Source organism: Pleurodeles waltl, chromosome 5 (assembly GCF_031143425.1).
Source record: "Pleurodeles waltl isolate 20211129_DDA chromosome 5, aPleWal1.hap1.20221129, whole genome shotgun sequence".
Lineage (NCBI taxonomy): Eukaryota > Metazoa > Chordata > Amphibia > Caudata > Salamandridae > Pleurodeles > Pleurodeles waltl.
Genome location: NC_090444.1, coordinates 1,551,774,675 through 1,551,792,980, shown reverse-complemented (window position 1 = coordinate 1,551,792,980; position 18,306 = coordinate 1,551,774,675). Strand labels below are relative to the sequence as shown.

Genomic DNA, 18,306 nt, shown 5'->3' with positions numbered 1-18,306 from the left:
TCAACACCAATGGTGTTGTGGCACATATATATTATAAATGGTAAAATCAGGAATAAAACTATGTACACACAGGCCTGAGGGCCAGTCCAAAAGTCCAACAGTGCCTCGAGCACAGTGGGCACAAGGTGATACCCCAACCTGACTCCTGACTGCAAAGTGCAGGCCTTCATAGGGCGGGGCATTACTGGGGTATGCAGGCACCTCAGGGGTGAGGGCAGCAGTGGCGGGGGGACTTTGGGCTTGGAGGGGGGTTGTTTGGTCTGGGCTTGGAGGGGGTGTCCTTAGGGGTGGGTTTGGAGGGGGTCCTTGGACTTGCTCTTGGAGGGGGTGCTTAGCTGGGGGGTTTTGGGCTTGGCCTTGGAAGTGGAGGGAGTAGGCTTGGCTTTGGAAGTGGAGGGAGTGGGCATGGGCTTGGGTTTGGCAGGAGGAGTAATGGACATGACAGGGGCAGAAGTGGCAGGTGGTGGATGGGCATGGCGAGGGGCAGTTGTGGACTCGGAGGCGGAATGCAAGGGCCTTGGAAGGGTAGCAGGTAGCTTGGGAGGAAAAGGGACTCGGGCAGTGGTGGGGAGCAGGGTAAACTCTTGGAGGAAACGTGTTTTGGGGACACAAGCGAGGTCAAGGTAAGGATATTTGAAGGTGGAGGGAGTGGGTGTGGTTGTGAGGTGTGTACATGGAGGTGCCTTGGGTGCAGGTGCGTGGGTGGATGAAATGTGTGTGCTGGGAGACTGTTTGCTGGGTGAGTGCAGGCGTTTAGATGTACTGGGAGGAGGTGGGAAGGAGATGCAAATAGATGGTGGGGGACGTGTGAGTGTATGTCGGGGTGGTGTCTGCAGGTAGGGTGGATGTGTTGCATGTAGGTGTGTTGACTGTCGTGGAATCTGTGCAAGTGGTATATAGGGTGCATGAATGGGGGTCAGATAATGTGGTGAGGGTGGCAGTGAGGGGACATGCGGCTGGATCAGTGACTGATGTGGTGCTGACTGCAGGTGTGAGCGGTGTACTGACTGTGAGGGGGGAGTGTGAAAAGTAGCCTCTTTCTAGCATGGCTACCCCCATTTTTGGCTTGTTTGTTAGTGTTTGTGAGTGTGTTTTTACTGTGTCACTGGGATCCTGCTAGTCAGGACCACAGTGCTCCTATGTTGTAGCCTACTTGTCAGTCTCTTTCACTGTTTTTGTTACTATGCTTAACTGTGTCACCAGAGTCCTGCTAAGCAGAACTCCAGTGCTTATGCTCTCTCTGATTCCAAATTTGTACTTACATACTGGTAACCCAGTATTCCACTCCAAATTGGTATATTGGACCGCCCTTATAAGTCCCTAGTATATGGTACCTAGGTACCCAGGGCATTGGGGTTCCAGGGGATCGTTATGGGCTGCAGCATTTCTTTTACCATCTATAAGGAACTCATACAAACACTTTTTCAGGACTGCCATTGCAGCTTGAGTGAAATAGTGTAAGCCCTATTTCACAGCCACCAGGTCACTTATAAGTCACCTATATGTCTAACCTTCAGACCCTGAAGGCTAGGTGCTTAGTACCTGTGTGTGTATGTCATCCAGGCCCATTTTCCTGGACTTTGTGAGTGCGGGGAAGCCATTATAAGGGTGCACTACATATAGGTCAATACATATATGTAGCTCTACAATGGTAACTCCAAATATGTCCATTTAAAGTGTCTAACAACTGGGAATTGTACCCCAATACTGATTTCAGTATTGGTTGCACAATCCCATGCACCCTGGTTGCTCCACCATGCCCCCCTCTACTGCCTTACCAGCCTTCTGAGGTTTCCACTGCAGCCCCAGATGCTGCCACCTCACAGGCAGGCTTCTTTCCCTCCTGGGTCTTGAGCAGCTGAATCCCAGGAAGGCAGAACAATGCATTTCCTTTAGGAGACGATGTTACACCTTCTCCCATTGGAAATAGGTATTACAGGCATGGGAGGGGTATCCTCCCAGAGCCTCTGGAAATGCTTTGAAGGGCACAGATGGTGCCCTCCTTGCACAATCCAGTCTACACCAGTTCAGGGACCCCCAGTCCCTGCTCTGGTGTGTAACTGGACAAAGGAAAGGGGAGTGACCACTCCCCTGTCCATCACCACCACAGGGATGGTACCCAGAGCTCCTCCAGAGTGTCCCTGGGTTCTGCCATCTTGTTTTCAGGATGCTTAGGGAACTCTGGGAGCATCTGAGTGGCCAGTGCCAGCGGGTGATGTTAGAGACCCCTCCTGATAGGTGCTTACCTGGTTAGGTGACCAATCCCCTTCTCAAGGCTATATACGGTCTCTCCTCAGGGTGTTTCCTCAGATTCGGATTGCAAGACTCCAGCAGGAATCATCTGCATTCTTTACTTCATTTTCTGTAGAAGGATCAACCACTGACTGCTCCAGGAACTCTACAAACTACAACAAAAAAGCTAAGATGACTTCTCCAACCTTGTAACTTCAGTTCCTGCCAGCAACTGCAACAGTTTCCAGGTCATACATTCTCTGAGGACTGCCTGCCTTCAGCCTGCGCCAGAAGAACCAAAGGAATCTCCCGTGGAGTGACAGAGTCACGTCCCTGCTTCAGCAGGCATCTCTCTGCAATGATGACCGGTGGCTTGGGTCCCCTCTCCAGACAACAGGCATGGATCCAGTGACACGGGTGGTGGACTAAAGTGACTCCGGCAGTCCCAACATCCATCTGTCATATTAGGTGGAGGTAAGAGCTTGCCTCCCCATGCAAGACAGTACCCCCGTGCACCGTGTGACTTGCAGTTGCCAAGGCTTGTGTGTGACCTTCCCAGAAGTTCTTCACGCACAGGACAGCTTAGGCCCCCAGCACTCCATCCTTCAATGCAAAGCTTTCTGAGTGGTTCTTCAGCAGCGTGGGAATCCTTTGTGTCATGCTGCGTGGGCCTCCATTTGCACCTTCTTTGTCCCTGAGCTGTGGGACTCTTGTGTGTGCTGCCTAGTGTCCTGAGGGCTCTCTGAGTTGCTGAGAGCCACCTCTGTCTCCCCTTCCTGGGTAGAGACCACCAGGTCCCTCCTGGTCCCGGGCAGCACCATTTTGTGCTAACAGCGAGCTTTGCATTTACCATGGGTTGTTGGTGGAATCCAGTGATGTAAACCAGACTGCATTCATCCATCTGGGGTGGGATGTCTTCTGCACCAACCAGGAACCCGCATCTGTCTTCTTTGGTGCAATACTGACTTTGGCTTCTCACCGGTGGTTCCACTTTTGCAACTTCATCCGGGTTAGCAGAGGCTCCTGTTCTCCCTGGACTCTTCAGTGCTTCTTGGACTTGGTCCCTTTCTTCCACAGGTCGTCAGGTCCAGGAATCCATCACTGGTGTCTTGCAGTCTCTTCGGGTTCTTGCATTATCTTCTATCACAACTTCTATTGTGTTTTAGGAAACTTGCTGTGTTTTACTCCTGCTTTCCTGGGCTCTGGGGTGGGGTATTTTACTTACCTTTGGTGTTTTCTTACATTCCCTGTACCCCTCTACAACCTACACTGGCCTAGGTGGGAAACCGACTTTCACATTTCACTATTTTAGTATATGGTTTGTGTTCCCCCTGGGCCCATTGCAACCTATGGTGTTTTTCACTATTTGCTCTATTTTCCTACTGTGTAGTTACCTGTTTCTGGTTACTAGTGTATATATTATGTGACTTACTTTCCTCCTAAGGGAGTGTAGCCTACAAAGTATTTTTTGCATTGTGTGACTAAAATAAAGTACTTTATTTTTGTAACACTGAGTATTGTCTTTCATGCGTGTAAGTACTGTGTGACTACAGTGCTATTGCAATAGCTTTGCATGTCTACTGGCTCAGCCTTGGCTGCTCTGCCTACAGCTACCTCTAGACAGCCTGGCTTCTAGACACTGACTACATTTCACTGATAAGGGATAACTGGACCTGGAATATGATGTATTTACCTTTTGTGCCCACCACAAACCAGGCCAGCCTCCTACAGGGAGGTGGTGGGGGAGTCGGTGCAGGGTGTGGATGTTGTCATGTCTGCATGTGTCTGTTGTGTGTGTGCAAGGTGTGGTGATGTTTGTGGTGCTTATTTCTGTCTTGCATACCATGTTTGTTGATGTGGATGCATGTGGGTCATTAGGTGTGCCTTGGATGAGTGAGGGGAGAGGGATGTGGGTATGGGAACAGGTAGCTGGAGGGTGGAAGGAAGAAGAAGGGACACTCGCTGCCATCAAGGAGGAGGCCAGAGCCTGAAACGATCTCTGTAGGCCAGACAAGGCACTGTGAATGCCTTCCAGGAACGCATTGTTCTGTTGCTTCTGGGATGCCAGTCCCTGGATGACATTCACAATAGTTGTCTGCCCCACAGAGATGGACCTAAGGAGGTCAATAGCCTCCTGATTGAGGGCAGCAGGGCTGACTGGGGCTGGGGCAGAGGTGCCTGCGGCGAAGGAGATGCCCACCGTCCTGGGTGAGCGGGCACGCGCAACTGGGTAGGGAGCTATAGGGAGGGTGGTGCTGGTAAGGGGCATGGCAGACAAGGATAGTGCTGGGATGGTCTCAGATGGATTCGCCACTGCCAGGGAGCAACCATCGGAGGAGGAATCAGAAGATGATGTGGTTGATCCTTTTCCCCCCCGTGGCACTCCCCTCACCCTCCCTCCCACTGGTCTCCTTGGATCTGTTGGTGTCAGCCTCCTGGGTCCTAGGGGCTTCTGCTTCCCCACTCGCCGGTGCCCCCTCTCCTTTGCCAGATGATGCTGATGAACACAAAGACAGAGGAGGAAAGGGATGGAGAGAGAGAGAGACAGGGTGCAATCGGTCAATGCCAGCACAACAGTAACACAGGGTAAAACATCAGCTTTTGATGCCATGCCATGAAACACTCTGCCCACCCCTGCACATCCTACAACTAGGGGAAACTAGAACAATGTACTTGTCAACGACTGATGGTGTGAGTGATGCAAACATGTACATGAAGCGTGGCATACCCGCCACACCTGCCCATTACCCATGGCCGTTGAGACAGGCATGTTAAGGACAGCAAACCCAACAGAATCCTGCATGGCTAGTTGGTAGGCCTACTTGGCTTTTGTCAATTAGCACTGTGACCACTTGACGCACCCTACCCTACTACACATGCAGTGCCTACCAGCTGATTGAGGGTCCTCGGATCCACCCCTGGCACAGTGGTTGGTGAGCTGGCAAGCACATCTAACTAATAGGTGGCCACACAGTTTCAACATTGGAGGAAACTGCCCCACTACCAGTGACTGCATGGCATTACTCACAACTGTGATGCAAATCCTGCCCAGATGGACACTACCCATAGTGGACATCATTGTACCAAGCACCCATGCCATAGCTACCATTTGGTGCCCACTCAGAGCCACTATGGCACCACATGTAGCAAGTGAGAATGGGTATTTACACCCATGTGGCTGCTGTGCTGCCCTCAAGCCCCCATCCACCTCAGGGTAGGCCACTGCCAATATGCAGGTCATTAGGGGGGTCAGGGTCCGACGGGCACCACTCCCTTGTTGGGAAGACATCCCAGCTGGGCCTCCACGGTCTTCCAGGCCCAGCGTTTCAGGTCCTCCCACCGCTTTCTGCAGTGGGTGCTCTGCTGGGCATGGACCCCCAGGGTCTGCACTTGCTTGGCGATGGCATGCCAAATCCCCTTCTTCTGATGGGTGTTGACCTGCGTTGGTGACACAGACAGAAGGACACAGTCATGTAGAGTGACATCCCTGGGACAGCAGTGGACAGCACACATCACACTTCCACACCCACACGTCATCACCCAATGTAGCCTTAAGCCCCTCACCCATGTCCATGCTCCAGACACACTGCCACTTACCAAGGCCCCATCCCCATGTGCACAATTCACATACAGGACAATGACATTGGGCTCACCTGCTGCCCAATACAACTGTTCATACAGGGGCAGGACCCTGTCCATGAGCCGCTCCAACTCTTCCTAGATGAAGGCTGGGGCCCTATCTCCTGCATGACGTGGCATCTTGGCTACCAGAGTCAGAACAGAGCAGTACACGCAGTGGAGGTCTTCAGTGCACGAGGTTCAGGAGTCAAAGGAGCTGGAGCACATTAAATGGCGGTCACGGCCACAGCGGACATCACCGTCACCACTGGTGGTGATCATCATTGGCTCCTGCCTCCCATAGGCAAAAGTGTTAACCAATGGTGAGTTGCACGGTGGTCGTGACCGCCTACCACCATGATGTATTACACTGGTGGGATAACCTCACTTCCACCTGTCCCATGCATGCAGGGCAGGCTGATGCCATTTTACATGTCCAATGTGTATTGTGTGTGAAACGTTAGTGCGTCATGGGTGACATTTGGTGACCTGTGGCCACATCAACACAGTCAACACAGTCTATGGTGCACGACATAATACCAACTCTCTCCTGTTCCCAGGTACAATGTAAGGTTGAGGATGAAGAATGCACCGGTGTACAGGCCCCTAGTCAACCTTGCCACCCTGGAAAAGCGCCACGTCATCCAGACCTATCGCCTGAACTGTGAAACCATCATGGAACTGGTGGCCCAGTTGGAGCCAGATCTGTTGCCTGCCATTCGCCATCCCAATGCCATCCCTCCCACAGTGCAGGCATTGTCAATCCTCCACTACCTTGCCTCAGGCTCCTTCCAGATCATAGTGGGCCTGGCAGCAGGGGTGTTGCACCCCATGTTTAGCAACGTCCTGAGGGATATACTATGTGTCCTGCTCAAACTTCTGGGCAGCTACATCCGGTTTCCCCAGTGTGCAGAGTTGCACACTATCAAGGCTGCATTGTACAGAGTGGCACACGTCCCTCATGTCATTGGTGCCATTGATGGCGGCCACATTGCCCTGGTGCCACCCAGAAGGATTGAACAGGTCTCTAGGAACCACAAAAACTTTCATTTGGTTAATGTGCAGGTTGTGTGTCTCGCAGACCAATACATCTCCCAGGTGACGGCCAGGTTCCAGCTCTGTTACAATGAGGCTCACGGTTGTACTAGACAGGTCATTGAGAGGTGCTTCAGCCTACCGAAGGCCGGAATCCGGTGTCTGCATATCTCCGGGCCTTCCCTGCTGTACAACCCACAGAAGGTGTGCCAGATCGTTGTGACCTGCTGCACAATCTGGCCCAGAGATGTAACATCCCATTGCTGGATGCAGAGGAGGGGGTAGCTGTACTAATGGCTGATGAAGGTGACATGTGGAGTGATGAAGAGCAGGATGATGAGGATGGAGCTGACTCCAGGGCAGAGCTGATTCAACAGTACTTCGAATGAGATGCAGGTATGTTGCAACTATTCGCCTTGTCCCTGCTACCACCTGTTGCCTGTGACTACTGATGATATTGGTTGCAGCTCTGACTCTGGGTGGGTTGCGGTGGGTGTCACATGTGCCCATGACTTAGGTAGTCACAGTGCACAGGTCAGGCAGCTGTTTTGCTGGTGCACTAGTGCCATCAACGTGTATGTACAATGTTCCCTGAGCTGCCAGTTCAAGTGCTATCTGTGAAGCATCTATCCTGGGAGTCAGCATCGGGTGACAGTGGGTATGGGGTCAGGTCTGGCGCTGGGCGCTGTGAGGGTGGGACCATTGGGTAGGTATATGTTGTTTTTGTGTGTTGGTACTGGCCATATGGTTGTGGACTTGACTGCCATATCTGCCTTAGATACCTGTTGCTACAGTGCATTTGTGTTGAGTTGGCATCTGTGACTCCTACAGTGATTGTTGTCCCTGTCTTGCTCTCCTTTCAGAACATTGTAGTGGTGTACTCTGGGCCCTGCTTGACCTTTTGCCTCCCTTGACACATATCTCAAGCCACTGGCTGCTCCATGATCGACCTCCCGGAATTTTGCTCCCTGCTCTGTCACCCTCCCATGCATGTGCTGGGCGATGGGTTGCCTGTTGCACATGTATTGGCAGTTCCATTCGTACTCATGACAAATAAAGATGTAGGCAGTAACTGTGCTCAATGGTGTTCATTTAGGAGGGACAAGTGAAACGGGTGATGAGTGGGGTCATGGCGGCTGAGATCATCAGAGTGGTGAGGCCAGCTGTGTGTATTCCAGGTCCAGTATGCTGGCTGTAGGAAACGGAGATATGGGAGTGAACAGACGACAGGGTGTCTCAGTCACACACAAGGGGGGATGTTCAGGAGAGGGTCACTTCCTGGCCATGGTCTTGGTCTTGGCATCATGTCCGGCTGGATGTTAGGTGGACGTCCTCACTTGCGTGGGGGTTCCTCAGCTACAGGGGTCGGGTGTTGGTGTCCTGCAGGTCCTGTGGCAAGGCCTCCATACCACTGGCTGCCGCTGACGTGGAGGGCTCTGATGGGATGTGGCCAGTGGAAGGGGCCTGCTGGTGGGTGGTGGACTCACACAGGATGGTGGTCAGGTCCTTGAGCACCCCTGCTATGAAGGCCATTATAGCATTGTGGGCCTGCAACTGTTGCAAGGCCTCCTAATGGAATTCCCCCTGCAGCCTCTGGGCCACTGTGTCCTGGGTCTGCTGGTATACACCCAGGACTTGGTTGAGGGCCTCCTGGACAGTCAGTTGGTTTTGCTGCACCGAGCTATGGACCACGGTTCCCCTCCCACTACTCCAGGCCCCCTGTGCCCGGCACAGTATGCCCACTCCCAGTAGCAGCAGGGCTTTCATTATCTGGGGTGTGTGCCCTTGACTCTGGCCCCTGTACTATGGGGCACACCTCTGATTGTGAGGTCCTTGGGGCACAGGTTTGGGGCTCAGGGGCTGGCTGTGGTGTTGTTGCCACATGGATGGGGGCATCTAGAATGCCCAGGGTGGGTCTGCTGTTGGTGGCTGTCCAGTAGCCCCAGATTGTCCAGGCAAGATGTCCCCATCCAGACATCCAGTGGGGCCTTCATTCTCGGGAGAGCTGTCTGAGCCTGGCATCCTCTGCAGGGTGGCTGTGGCAGTGGTACCTGTGGATGGAAATGGTAGATATTAGTTGTGTAACTGTAGTTTTTATGTCCCTGTTGTGATGCATGCAGTGGCTCGACTTGCTCTTCCCAGTGATGGCAATGACAGTTGCTGCAATGCAGACATTGTTTTGTTGTAGGCGTTTGTGGCATGATTTCCATGTGGCATGGGGGTTGTGGATGGTGGTTGGCATTGCTGTCATTGCCAGGTGTTGGGACCATGCAGATATTCCACTGTGCAGTGGGTCTGTGGTGTGTTGCAGTGTGGGTTGTGCTGGGTTGTGGTAGCTGTGGTTCTTCACGTTGTGGTTGTCATCCGTTCATTAGGAGTGAGTGAGTGAGTAGGGATGGAGGGAGTGGGGTGTTGTGGCATGTGGAGGAGGGGTGTGGAGAGATTGGGACGGGTGTAGTGGGGTGGGTTGGAGTAGGTTGGAGGGTGGTTGGGAAGCATGGTAGGCAGGGGTGGTTGGTGATTGGCAGTATTGTTGACTTACCAGAGTCGAGCCCTCCGCTGATCCCAATCAGGCCCTCGGGTTGCATGGTGTCCAGGACCTTCTCGTCCCAGGATGTCAACTGAAGGGGAGGAGGTGGGGGCCCACCGCCAGTCGTGTTGATGGCTATCTGGTGCCTGGACGCCATGGAACGGACCTTCCCCCTGAGGTTGTTCCATCTCTTCCTGATGTCCCCTCTTGTGCGTGGGTAGGTGCTGACTGCGTCAACCCTGTCAACGATCCTCTGCTATAACTCCATTTTCCTGCATATTGATGTTTGCTGTACCTGGACTCCCATCAGCTGCGGCTCTACTGTGATGATCATGTCCACCATGACCCGCAACTCATTGTCGGTGAACCGTGGGTGCTTCTGGCGTAACATGTTGTGGGGTAGGTATGGGGTGTGCATGTCAGGAGCAGTGCAGGGTGTGTGGTGGTATGGGGTGTTTGGCTGTGGGTGCATGTGGGCTATGGTGGTAATTTATACAATGTGTGCTGTGTAACTGTTTTTGTTGTGTTTGGAGTGTGCTTCATGTCGAGTGTACCTGTTCTTAGTTGTCACTAGGGATTGTGGGTGTGTGCGTGGGGGTGGTATATGGTGGTGTGTGCAGGTGTGCATGGTGTGTGTGTGTGAGTTTCAGGTGTGGGATATTTGAACTAGCCAATGTGGTGTTGGCTACTATTGGAGGTGCCTTTTTGTACCGCCGCGTTGCGAACCGCCAACGGTTTACCGCCGTACATGTACCACTGTGCTGGATGTTGCCTCTAACTATGACAGTTAGGATAGTGTCAGTGGGGCCGGCAGTTGATCAGTCACTCTTTCGCCGTGGGTTGGCCTGGCGGTGTTGGATTTGTGTCTGTTTTTGGGTGGTTTGTGTTTTGTGACTCGTAATCCGGCGGTCGCTTTACCGCCACCAGTGGCGGGATGGTGGTGCCATTTCGCATGGCGGTCTTGCCCGAAGACCACCAAACTTGTAATGAGGGCCAAAATTTGAAAACAACAATGGTTGGTTAATAACATTTTGAATATGATCTGCGCAAGGTCTACAGTTTTCTTTCTTAAACACTGGAGTCACTAGTGTACCAGTACTATGCTACAATAGTTTTACAATATTGCCAAAGAATATATTGCATCATTTGACCTTAATTACATATTTTGTCACATAATATGCCACTCCTTGGTGCACAATTTCTCTTTCTTTGCTGCATAATAGTGTAAATTGTGTCACATAATTTGTTCATCCACTGATGCATAATTCCAGTTAAACTGTCTATACTTTAATACTCCTACCACTTCCTATATTTTGTACCCATTTCCTTATGTGTACATTAGTACCTCTACTTCCATACTTATTCTTAACTAATTGCTGTAATCAAAAATGCCATTAGAAGGGAGGTAATGAAGCAGTGAGCATAAGGACAGAAAATTAATCTCATTTATCAAAGCAGACAACATAAACATGCAAGAAACTTATCACTGTTGATAAACTTGATTATTTTTCTGTCCTCAAATTCCTGAATGGAAACTATGCCATTTACATTGTCAAACATTTGTTTGGTTAGATCCACCATCTCTGTCTTGAATACTTCCCTCCCTTTCTGGGTCCATATCAGATTTCCTCCCTTTGACTTGAAGAGATCATATTAATCAACAACACACAACCACATCACCATCTCACCTTAGACTGTCCCCCCTCTTCCACTGCAAAGGTGAGTGGTGTGACACTATTTAGGGCATGGTTTCTACAAGCACCTCTGCTGTGTTCATTCTGGAGAAAATGTCATTTACAACAGCTGCCCTCTTCTGAATTCTGGGTGCAAGTGTTGTACGTTGACTGCACCAGTCCTTGGATTCCAGTTTTTCTCTACCCAGGATGGGTATACGGTAGCCTCTTCTATTCAGCCTATTCACTTATTTTTTCATTTATTGTTCCTCATAGTTTAGATGTGCGCTGCCTCCTCTTTGTGCTGAATTCAGATAGTAAATCATTAGGCATTTAGCTATGGTATTAGGTTCATTCTTGATTTATTTCAACTGCCTAGACTTTGAGCTTGTGTTGGATTATTGCGTACTCTCCTGAGTACTACTTTAGGTTGTTTTTGTAATTATCTCTTTTATTCCCCAGCCTTAAATTCAAGGAATTATCACTTATATCTTTATAATTGCAATATCATCTCCAGTGTATTGCTAAGCTTCTCTAGTTCCTCCAATGTTGTTTCCACATTGATTGACTCGTTTTGTGAATTGTGCCTTTTTTCAATTTTAATTAGTATTGTGTGTGTTTGCATCCCTATGCCATTGAGAGAGATCAAATGTTGATTATATATTAGTGGCTTAGAAGCTAGCATATGGTGACAAAGTGACCTATTCTTAAAGGCCTAATAGAGAAAATACCATGAGTTGTAAAATGTGCATGGTTGAATTATGGTGAACCATGTCGCCACCATTCATATCGTGCACCATGTTTAACATGAGAGTTTTGCATTCATATTAAATTAAGCACTAATGTGAATTAATATTAAAAGTGTTATTTAAAGCATTAATTGAATATGAATTAATCGTACTTATATTGGATTAAATGGATTTTAGTACTGCGAGTTACATGTGTCCAGAAAAACAAATGCATGTTTAAATTAGTTTTAACATGTCATGAATAATATTTGCAATTAAATAATTTGCTTTACATATATGATTTGTAAGGTGAACAATAGGTTTATTATTGTATTGAGTGTATTAATGTGTATTAAGGCTTCTTGAGCTCACAAGGCCTGAAAAGATTCATTTTGCAGCAGTGATGGAAAACCACTTGTTTATTCTGTCTCCTCTGACCTGAATTATTTTCCTAGGCTGTTAATGTCAATGTTACTCAATGTCCTATTGTATTGTAGGCAAGAGACATGTTTTAGGTGCAACAAAGTAACACTATTGCTTCTAGTTTTCAAACAGGACACAAAATTTGTAGTTCTCATTTGAAAAGTATTAGCCTAGTTTATTGTGTGCTGTGAGAAAGGATCTCAAGTAACAAATAGCTAGAGAATGTAATATTTTGTTAGAAACATGCGATTTATATAGATGACAATGAATTTTGCTGAGAAGATTTTTAAAAGTAACAGAATTTGGTAGTGCCATCTTCAGTGATTGGATGCTGACACTGACGTCCAAAGTGTGCTCACTTGAAGGACCAATCACAAGAATTGAGTATATTTTAATTATTGAAGAACTTGGAAATTGAGAGGCAGTCCTATGCTTGTCCCGAAGCTGTCCAGAACTATGTCAGAGTCTGCTTAAGTTTGCTGATATTCTTTCACATATATGTCCTCTGATGATTTTCTCATCATAGTCTTAATTGCCCCAATTATTACGTGGTTCAGTACTAGTAAGACAAACTAATTCTGAACTGCTGATCTGTCCTAAGTGAAGCCCATGTTCTGCACAGTCCTAATGATGGTGTCAGCTGTCGCCGGAAGAAGGTGACCGCCCTGTCTTGATGAACTACTACTGTCTGCCGTCCCATAAGGAAAGGTATAACTAAATGTGATTTCTTGTTTTCTTTTTATCTTAGGCATTTACACCAGTGCGTTTTTAGAGTTAGTTGCTCTAGTCAGATGTTTTTTAAAAATTACTTTTGTCTTTCTTTTATTTTTGCTTTTGCCCGCATGTGTTAGCCCTTTCCCACACATGCTAGTTCCAATTCTAGTAAGTGATGAGGATGGCCGAGCTCTGAAATTGATTGTGAAAACTGTATTTTGATGATCTACTGATGTCACCATCATCTGCTTTAAATCCTAACAATAATGTGCATATTGTAATGTTGTTAATCTAAGTTAATCTTTTCGATTGTCTAACAGTGTTGATGTTTAGTAGGCTGATTCTTTCAGATGTTTTGGCCAGCCTATGGTTTTCATTTATGTTTATAACAGTTTTGCACAGCATATATGTGACATTGATTTTGGGATTGTAATATTGTAATAAAGCTTTGATACTTTATCCGGTTCGGAGTTTGATTTAGTGTTTAATTGTTCATGGTGTCTAGAATTGTTTAAGGTATAATGCAATTGATTTGTGATTGAATGATTCTGACTGCTACACTCTTCGCCAAGTCCAAAGATTCAGTCGACCTCAATAGGTGAGAATAGTGATGGTGACTTACCTGAGCGCTTGTGGTTTTTGAACTCGAGGCAGGAAGAAGACCTCCACAGGGGCTCTAACACCATCTATCCTTGTATAGCTGAGGTTCACCTGCACTTGACCTTTCTTGCTCCTTTTCGCTGAGTTTGATTCGATTCCTAATTGGCTTTTAACCAGTTTTGTGTTTCGAGTTACTGGTGTATGCCTTTCTCCCCAGTGTTCTGTACGTTCATCTAAGGTTTCCAGAAATTAGGAGTTTATATTCTTATAATGTGAACAGATGGCGACTTTGTAGGGATTTGAGTACATATGTTGCAGCAATGGCTGATTGAGGTTCTTCTGTATTCACAAGTGTATCTGGGATTTTTAATTTACACACATTTTTCGTTCATCTTTTTAGATTAATTTTTTTAATTCATGTTTAAATTAGATATTTCTTGGGTTGTGCTCCTGCGGTTGGTTTCCAGTGTTGATGTCTTGTAAACTTTTCATTGGTAGCTTTGGTTTTGGTTGTGAACAGTGTAAGAGGTAGTACCGGGGTATTACAGAAAGTCCCCCAAACTGAACAACACATATTTAATGAAATTTACCATTCAATACAATCCGAGCTTTGCTGATTTTCTCTCCCCTGGCTCATTAGACTGTTTTCACACGAAAGGATTTAATCCCTACTTTGCTCACTGATCCCATGCTCTGTAGATTTTATACTGTATTGTACAGCTATCATTAATGTGTTCGTGCAGGGCAGCACAGCTTCACCACAAGGATGATGTGTATTTATTTAGTATTGCTTAATTATATTCTAATAACTTTCAATTGTCCCTTAAATTTGTCTCAAGAACTGTGAATTACAAAATTTGGAATTTCGAGTTCTAGTCGGACTTTTATCCCCTGTATTCGGATTTAACTCGTTCATTTAATTTTTGATTTCCTTTTCATTTGCTGTTTTCCTTGCGCTGTTTTGCATACTTAGTAAGCTTGTTTTCAAGTTAATGCAAATACTGAGTAGAGTTCACAGCCCCTTTGTTGCTTCTGGGAGCACTGTCACCTGGGCACATTTACTTGGTTGTTTCTGTCCTCAGATCTGGAGCTTTTGGGAGTCAGTGAAGGCCATGAGCTGACTGAACGCTGCTGATCCCTTTCTTACTTCTGTCACATCCTACTCTTGGATGTCTGGGAACATTCTTTCTTGTACTCAGCCATTACAATGGTTAGAACCCAGTTTCCTCCCAATTTGGTAGTTGATCATGCCTACGGATCTCTTCGTCTCACATCCTAGAACCAGACCAGTGGCACCAGTAAGATTTATGTTTCGAAACACAATATTGGAGGAACAAATGTGACCGAATGGGGTATCCACTTTTGAGTCGGTCTTCCCTTCTTTAACTAATCTACAGTTTCGCAGCAAATCCACTTCTCAGTTCCTAAAGCTAGTGCCACTTAACAACTGCCATTGCCCCCTGGTAATACCCAAGGGCAATCACCCACCCCACGCTGCAAGCAGCAGTAATTAGCCGGAAGTAAAGGGCACTGAGATGTTATGTGGGATTAAACGGAGAGCAGATAAAGAGAGACAAGTAGTCAACAGCGAAGCTGGCATGGTAATTGAGCTCATATTAACCAGTATGGAGATGATAGGCTGATCCAGTTATTGAACTGTTGTTTGTAATTGCAATATGTGAAAAATGGTTATCTCGTCGAAGCATTCATAGCCAAATCACCAAATATAACAACTTGCTGAATTAAAAAATATAGGTTAATTTGGTGTATCCAGCCCCATTTCCTGACCGGTGCTCACATCCAGTACTTAATTTGCGAAAACATAAGTGCGCGAGCCCAAGGTATTTCTCAGGCCTGCATTGTAGTTAGAAACACCCGCCTCTCCTCACCTTGCTGTTGATTGCCAGTGCTAGCTTTACATATTTAAAATCACACTTAAACAATTGTGATATATTAGACTATTTCAGGCCATCTTGAACTGTAGGGATAACCTGAAAGTGCTAGTTGCATAGTTTTTAGGTCGAGCATAGCAGCGTGCAAGCGCTGCTTTTCCCACGTGTTGGTATGTATCTGGGCTTTTAACAACGCCCACCTCAAGCCCATCACTACCACTCGTTCGTGGGCTTGCCCTTCAAAAATCCTTTGATGACATTGGTAAATGGTTTATGGTTTGTCCCTCCTTGGGGAGATTTTGTTACTACTTGGCCACCATCCCTGTTAAATGGCTAATTGCACATTTGCAGATAACTTTGCCTGTGAGTGAACTTCTTTTTCCCTTTGTGTGTCTCTTCACGCTGATTATTATGGTGGTTGTGGCGCTGTGAATCATCTCACTTATGTGAAACTGTTTTACTTTTAATTTTCAGTTTATGTGGCAAGAAAAGTCCGGTTAGGAGTTTACAATGCTAATAGGTCTAACTAGGCAAATGCGAGACCAACTGCGTTGCAAATGCTTGTTTTAAAATATACTGTATAGTTGAAAGTGGAAGTACTCTATTAAAAATAGATAGATTGCGCCACCGTGTGGTGGAGGATCATGAACATGCACCAGTGTTTACCACTAAGGGCAAGCACAAATGCTCAAGTGTCAGTCTCGTTCCTTAGTCTATTTTACACAATACTAGTGATGGAATAGGGTTGAAAATGCTTGTCAAAGTAACCATTGCTTTCCCACTTCTCATTTTCCCATTCTGGCAGCCTCAATATATTTACCTTCGGCAGTCGCACATGCTGATGATGATCTAGATATTTTTGTGTCAATTTACAAAAGAGTTCTAAACTATTTTGGACTGTAGTGTTCCACCAAAAGTTGATTACATTCCCCTGGACCAGTTCATGACAGCTCCAGCTGTTGGTAGTTTAAAGGCAAGTGTTTTTGTGGTGGTTTTTATCACATTTGTGAACACACACTCCGATTTACAACTCACACACATTTTCAAACATTGAAGCTCAATTTTACACACACCCAACTGTCTGCATATGTTCAAAATCTAGCTAATTTTAGAGTCTAGTCACATAGACATTAGTCATTTGTCTTTCACTGGCAACATTTACTGTGTCTATTGTTGTAGCAACAGAAGTGAATATAGAACTTGTATGTGCAAATGGAGCGCAAGAGGTCTAAAACATAAAAAGCATGCACACAGCAATCTGCTCTTTATGCTTAAGGCTTCAAAGATTTACATACGGAACTCATATTTGGTTCTTGTCATACTATTAATCGTAAGTTTTTTATATTTGTTCATGTTAACAGCAAAGGTGATCGTTTCATCCTGGCTCCGTGAAGCAGGTTCTTTGTCAGCAGTAGGTGGATGAGGCAGTAAGCAATCCTGTTTTCAAATATACTAGTACGGAGAATCTCAAATAAGACTGTGCACGACATCAAGTCTGAAGGAGCGATTCAAGAGGAATATCCACAAAGATATCGCCCATTGTTGAAAACATGAAGGCTGTTGGCAGAGGACAACACCTTCAAGGAAAATCAAATGTTTTTGCACTGGGTTTGGAAGTGATAGTCTTAGGAAGATGCAGAAAAGTGTGAGAGCGTTTTACCTAAATATAAATTATTGTAATTAACATGTAGAATAAACGTGTAGGTCTTAAACGTAAAACAGTATTTTAAACGCAGATGTGCACAGTAAGCTTACATAGCCACATGTTTTTTAGCTAAAACCACTGACTAATGCATTTATCTTTCTTTCTTTTACCCTTACCAAAGTTTAGAATATGAGGTATAAACTTTCAGTGAAACTTTCAAAAGCGTTAAAACAATAGACCCAATAGAAAAGAGTTATTTTTCAACTTTTTCAATAGGCATAGTTTTCATAAAATATAATAATGTATTAGAATGTTTAGTTTAATTTTCGTAGAATATTTATTTATGAATACGTTTTGTAAAGAGAAGCTATGGGAGAAGGAAAGTCTAATTTAGTAATGGAGTGCTTTAACTATGAACTGTTTTTGCCTTATAGCAAGAGGCGATAGGAACCAAGACTGACTTTATAGCCAGGTTACAATGTGTAGCACATTTGTATATTATATTTAGAAGCTCTTTGTTTAGTTTGCTTAGTTGACGGACGATGTCCTGTTTCCCTGATGAGACTGCTGCCTGATTGGACGAGACAACTAGGAACTGCTACTATATGTTACACATACTGGTACAAAAATGCAATATAACTGAGTGTTACAAGAGCAAGGGAGGAGACCTTCACTTCAGATCTACTCTGACCTAGACTCTTTGCTGATACATCTCAGATTTATATTGGGAGATCCTTTATTTCTCCTGCCTGAATCTATGATGCTCTGAGATTCTACTGAGTTTCTTGAACCTCTCTTTATGAGAGGTTCTGCTTATGATTTGAAATTTATGTGAAAAGCTTTATGCTTTCACATCTTGAATTTGGAGCTCTTCATGGGTTTTATCTGACATTTTTCTTTCACCCTCCATCACTTAGAATAGGGATCAGCTTATTCTAAACATGCTTTATGCTTTGTTCTGTATTGTACTGATATTTTCATTGACTAATGTTGATGACTTTCAATATACAAAAAGTTACTCAAAGATTTAATAAAGCTTTGAAACCCACACCAAAATCTCATCCTTGACTCCCATGAAAACATAATTGATTCATGATAATAAATAAACTTTTAATTTGCAGCTTCTGATTAATTACTTATTTACAGCAAAGATCCTATAGACCATGGGCCCAGTAAGAGCGGGGACTTTATATTTCCAGAAAGGTTGGTAAGATTT

General features: G+C 46.0%; 1 long non-coding RNA gene across 1 annotated transcript in view; it reads left to right on the top strand.

Annotated features, from left to right (window-relative positions):
* The window catches only part of LOC138297406 (uncharacterized), an 81,726-nt gene extending 63,632 nt beyond the window's left edge, over nt 1-18,094 (top strand). The window contains exon 4 of the long non-coding RNA XR_011204083.1: nt 16,807-18,094. This is a non-coding gene — a long non-coding RNA (uncharacterized lncRNA). The remainder of the gene's footprint in view (nt 1-16,806) is intronic.
* Nucleotides 18,095-18,306: the final 212 nt, after the last annotated feature.